This window comes from Pseudonaja textilis, chromosome 7, assembly GCF_049901715.1.
Source record: "Pseudonaja textilis isolate UNSWEBS1 chromosome 7, rPseTex1.2, whole genome shotgun sequence".
In the NCBI taxonomy this organism is placed as follows: Eukaryota; Metazoa; Chordata; class Lepidosauria; order Squamata; family Elapidae; genus Pseudonaja; species Pseudonaja textilis.
The window spans coordinates 2,187,282-2,193,253 of record NC_141996.1 but is presented as its reverse complement, the minus strand read 5'-3'; positions in this window follow the sequence as shown (position 1 = coordinate 2,193,253).

Here is a 5,972-nt window from a genome sequence, read left to right as displayed (position 1 = left end):
CGTGGCATGTCCCATCTCTTCCCCGTCATCCGCCACCGACCCATCGGTACAAATCTCACCGCGAAGAAACCGGGTGTCCGGCTCAGTTTTTCTGTTTCTCGCCACTTCATCCTGGCTGGACCCCCTCACCCCTTTGCCCCTTCCCCCGAAATCGTCAGATCCTGGCTTGTTTCTTCCTTAAATGGCTATCGGCGGGTAATCCAGGATGTTGGGTAAACTCCGGCTTTTTTTGGGGGGGAGGAATTTCATCCAACCTTCCTCGCTTCACCCACTCTCCCGACTTGTGCGTACGCGGCCACTGTTTTCCGACAGCCGAGGCATTATTCTCCCACGCATGAAAGGGGCGGCCCTTTCCCGAACCCGGCACCATCCAAAACGCCCCACCCGGTGCGCAGTTTCCAAAATGGCTGGCTAGCCAGCCAGCCACCCGATTCGCTTGCAACCCCAGCATGTCTGAACCGTGCCAGGGTGGGGTAGCCTCACCTGGTGAATTGTCTTCTCTGTGTCTGCAGTGTTTGTGCCCCTCGGTGACTTTAATACGGGACGGACGGACGGAACTAGAACTCCCAGAATTCTGGGAGTTCTAGTTCCGTCCGTCTGTCCCCCGGTGTCTTTAAAGCCACCAAGGTTGACAAATGCTCTTATTCGGAAGTTCTCGCGCAGCACAACCGGGGAAGGAAGCTGCCCCGTTGAACGTCCACCTGTTTAAATCGTTCGCTGATCCTTCGTCCGGATGATCCCCCTCCCCTCCTAGATCCAGATCCAGATCCAGATCCAGAAATGCAACCAAATGTTTTCCGCGAGCCACACAAAAGTTTTCCAGGCGTTTTCCTGACTGTCCCCGGGAGATTCACAACCCAAACGCCTCCTTCCCTTTCTGAACCTGCCTTCGACGCTTTTATTTGGGAACAAGGAAAGGGAGTGGGGTGGAAATAGGGGGTGAGGATTGTGGAGAGGCGCAATTCAGGGGTGGTTGCAGGCTCCCCCACCCTCCTCTCAAAGCTTTGGGGGTTATTTTCCTGTTCTTCACCTCCGGTGGCCAAACCGTTTTTTGGGGGGGTGCCTTGAGTTCAAATAAAGTGGAAAGAATCTGCAAAGAAATCTCTGGTTTTGTTTTTTAAATATTACTATTACCACGGTCCGGCCAAATGTTCCGACATTTTAATCTTACCTATGGAATCTTTCCCAAGGCAGATCTGGATGTTTCTCGGGGTTGCAGATTATTATTAACTAGCTTTGGACCCACGGGCCTCGCTACGAAACTCTGTGCTAGGGCTTAGTTTTGGGGGGAGGAAAATAAGGGAGAGAAAAAATATTCTGCCCCTGCCTGCCAGCCTCCATCGGTATTCACCTGTCACCTGTCAGTGCGTGAGAGAGCTGAGGGCTGTTTGGAAACAGAACGAGTATTTGCTGGGTGAGCAAGGAGGAGACAGCAAGGAGCCTGGGGCGTGGCTTAGCTCAACTGTTCTGGACTAAAAACTGCTTGGTGGTGCTGTGAAACGGAAACTCCTTGGCTTGTGTTTTGCCTTTGGAACAGATTTCTTTCCAGGTGGGAAGGGGGAGTCGAACTCCTTAGCATCGGAGCGTGTTAATAATAATAATAATAATAATAATAATAATAATATAGGAAATATTCTAAATGCTCTGATGGGTCATTTCGAAGAATCCTTTCTTAGCGAGCCGCTAGAAGCCAAGAGGAATCGATGCTTACGAACTTGCCAGATATTCCAACTGAATTTGGCATTTTAATCTACCCGGGGAGGCTTTTCCAAGGCAGATCTGGATGTTTCATGGTGTTGCAGATTATTATTAATTATTTGATGATTATATTATTGGAGGGCGGGGTGGTGGTCTTGTCTTAAAGCCTCGAGGGGCCCTCAAGCTTTAGGCCACAAGGATAAATATACCGATTTTGGGGCGGTGTAGATCCTTCCACCGAAAGGAACTGGTGTACTAGGCGCCGGTCACCTTTCTAGGACAGGTGTCTTGAAGACCCTGGGAGTCCTTGAGGTGCGACCACAACTCAGCCCCAAATTTCTGTTGATAAATGAGATGTTTGTAAAGTGAGTTTTGCCCCATGTTATGACTTTTATCGCCCCAGTCATTAAGTGAATCCCTACAGTGGATAGGTTAGCAGTGTGGTTGTTAAACGAACCTGGCTTCCTCCATTGAGCTCCAGTGAGGAAATACTCACAACTTCTGGAGAATAGATAAAGGGAAAACCTCCCCTCGCGCATCCGTGCTAGTTGTTTCTGGCTCTAGGAGGTTGTGCTCTCATCTCCGTTACGAAGCCAAAGAAGAGCCAATGGAGACTGTCCGAAGACGTCTCCGTGGTCATGTGGCCGGCTGCGATGACCGGGGCGTGACACAAAGGCAACACAATCTGAGCAGCAATGAGAGTCCTTTTATTTACTCTAACTTTGCCCCCAATGTCCAGGTTACCTTCGGTTGGAGAAAAACTCTCCCAGGAACAGCCTTTAACTGGAGGAAATTCAGTCCAAAACAGGGTAAACACAAACTGTAACTAAAACTCCAAACAAACCAAACTGAAGTAATTCGTTTGGCAGGGCAGGAGCAGGAATTTCAGACTTGAAAGCACGGCAAAACACACACAGTTGGGAAGACGCCAGGAACCCAGATAAGCCACGATGCTACAAGATAAATTCATGTTTGCTCCCAATAGCTTGCTGCGCGCAGCTTGTCTTTTTTATACACTGTGTTCTCAGATGCAGCTAATGAAAGGAATCAGGGCCCTTTCCTGCCCCGTAAGCCAGGCAACCCATTTTGCTCCCTTCTCCGTTCTTCCCTGCATACCCTAGGATGAAGAGGGGGTGGGCCTAGGTTTTCCTCTGAACTCCTTCTCCCTTGTTCTACCTCTCCCCTGCTCTGCCCAGCCAGACTCTGCCCTTCCCCAGTTTCCTCCACAGCCAACGGAGCCACACTCCCGCTCGCTATCGGCTGTTGGGCTTCCTCCTCCGAGTCAGACTAAAACGGGCATGACACCGGTACGACTAAACGCCGAAGGTGCACGGGATGCAGTTATCTTCCCACCAAAATGGTTCCTATTTTTCTACTTGCATTTTTTTTTTTTTACATGCTTTCGAACTGCTAGGTTGGCAGAAGCCGGGACAACGAACGGGAACTCGCTCCGTTACGCGGCGCTAGGGATTCGAACAGCCAAACTGCCGACCTTTCGGATCGACAAGCTCTGGCATCTTAGCCCCTGAGCCCCACCCCTTATTTTCTTACAGACAATAAGCTGACCTATAATATAAGCATTTGGGGAAATAAGGTGACCCGCTAATTTTCATACTGATGTTTCCTTATCCCAAATATCATCAATACTAGGCGGCCATGGGGTTTGCCGAGAGGGAGACTGTGTGGCTGATGCTGTCTGAGGTGGGTTGTTTGCTTGCAGACGTTTCGTGACCCAACTTGGCGACATCATCAGTGTTAGGAGGAAGTGAGATTTGCAGAGGGAGGAGAAGGAGGATTATGGGGTCCTTGGTGCTCTCTGAGCTGGGTGGATGAATGAATGAATGAATGAATGATAGATGAATGAATGAATGAATGAGATGAGGTGAAGATGATGAATGAATGAATGAATGAATGAATGAATGATGAATGAATGATGAATGAATGAATGATGATGAGATGAGATGAATGATGAATGAATGATGATGATGAATGAATGAATGATGATGAATGAATGAATGATGGGATGAATGATGATGATGATGAATGAATGAATGAATGATGAATGATGATGAATGAGATGATGATGAATGATGATGATGATGAATGAGATGAATGATGAGATGAATGAATGAATGAATGAATGATGATGATGATGAATGAATGGATGATGATGAATGATGAATGAATGAATAGATGAGATGATGATGAATGAATGAATGATGATGAATGATGAGATGATGAATGAATGATGATGATGATGATGAGATGAATGATGATGAATGAATGAATGAATGAATGAATGAGATGAGATGATGATGAATGATGATGATGATGATGATGAATGAATGATGAGATGAATGATGAATGAATGAATGAATGATGAATGATGAATGATGAATGAATGAATGAATGAATGATGAATGAATGATGATGATGAATGAATGATGATGATGAATGAATGATGATGATGAGATGAATGATGATGATGAATGAATGAATGAATGATGAATGAGATGAATGAATGAGATGATGAATGATGATGATGAATGAATGAATGAATGAATGATGAATGATGAATAGATGAATGATGATGAATGAATGAATGAATGATGATGATGATGATGATGATGATGAATGAATGAATGAATGAATGAATGAATGAATGATGAATGATGATGAATGAATGAGATGAATGAATGATGATGATGAGATGAGATGAATGAATGATGAATGATGATGAGATGATGAATGGATGAATGAATGAATGAATGATGATGAATGAATGAGATGAATGATGATGATGATGATGATGAATGAATGATGAATGAATGAATGAATGATGATGAGATGAATGAATGATGAATGATGATGATGATGAGATGATGATGAATGATGATGATGAATGAATGAATGAATGATGAATGAATGAATGATGATGAATGAGATGATGATGAATGAATGATGATGAATGAATGAATGAATGAATGATGATGATGATGATGAATGAATGATGAATGATGATGATGATGAATGATGATGATGATGATGATGAGATGAATGATGATGAGATGAATGAATGAATGAATGATGATGATGAATGAATGAATGATGAATGAATGATGATGAATGAATGAATGAATGATGATGATGATGATGAGATGAATGAATGAATGAATGATGATGAATGATGATGAATGAATGAATGATGATGAATGATGAATGAATGATGATGAATGATGAGATGATGAATGATGATGAATGAATGAATGAATGAATGAATGATGAATGAATGATGATGAATGATGGAATGATGATGATGATGATGATGAATGATGATGATGAATGATGATGAATGAATGATGATGAATGATGATGATGATGAATGAATGAATGATAATGAATGATGAGATGAATGATGATGATGATGATGATGATGAATATGATGAGATGATGATGATGAATGATGATGATGATGAATGATGATGATGAATGAATGATGAATGATGATGATGATGATGAATGATGAATGAATGAATGAATGAATGATGAATGATGAATGAATGATGAATGATGAAATGAATGATGATGAATGATGAATGATGATGATGATGAATGAATGAATGAATGAATGAGATGAATGATGAATGAATGATGATGAATGAATGAGATGAATGATGAATGAATGATGATGAATGATGGAATGATGATGATGAATGAATGAATGAATGAATGATGATGATGATGATGATGATGATGAATGATGATGATGATGATGATGATGATGATGATGAATGAATGAATGAATGAATGAATGAATGATGATGATGATGATGATGATGATGATGATGATGATGAATGATGATGAATGAATGAATGATGAGATGATGATGAATGAGATGATGATGATGGATGAATGAGATGATGAAGATGATGATGATGATGATGATGATGATGAATGAATGATGAATGATGGATGAATGATGATGAGATGATGAATGAATGATGATGAATGATGATGATGATGAATGAATGAATGATGATGATGATGATGATGATGATGATGGATGATGAATGAATGATGATGAATGAATGATGATGAATGAATGATGAATGATGATAGATGATGATGAATGAATGAATGAATGATGATGATGATGAGATGAATGATGATGATGAGATGATGATGAATGAATGAGATGATGAATGATGATGATGATGAATGATGATGAGATGAATGAATGAATGAATGATGATGAATGATGATGATGATGAAT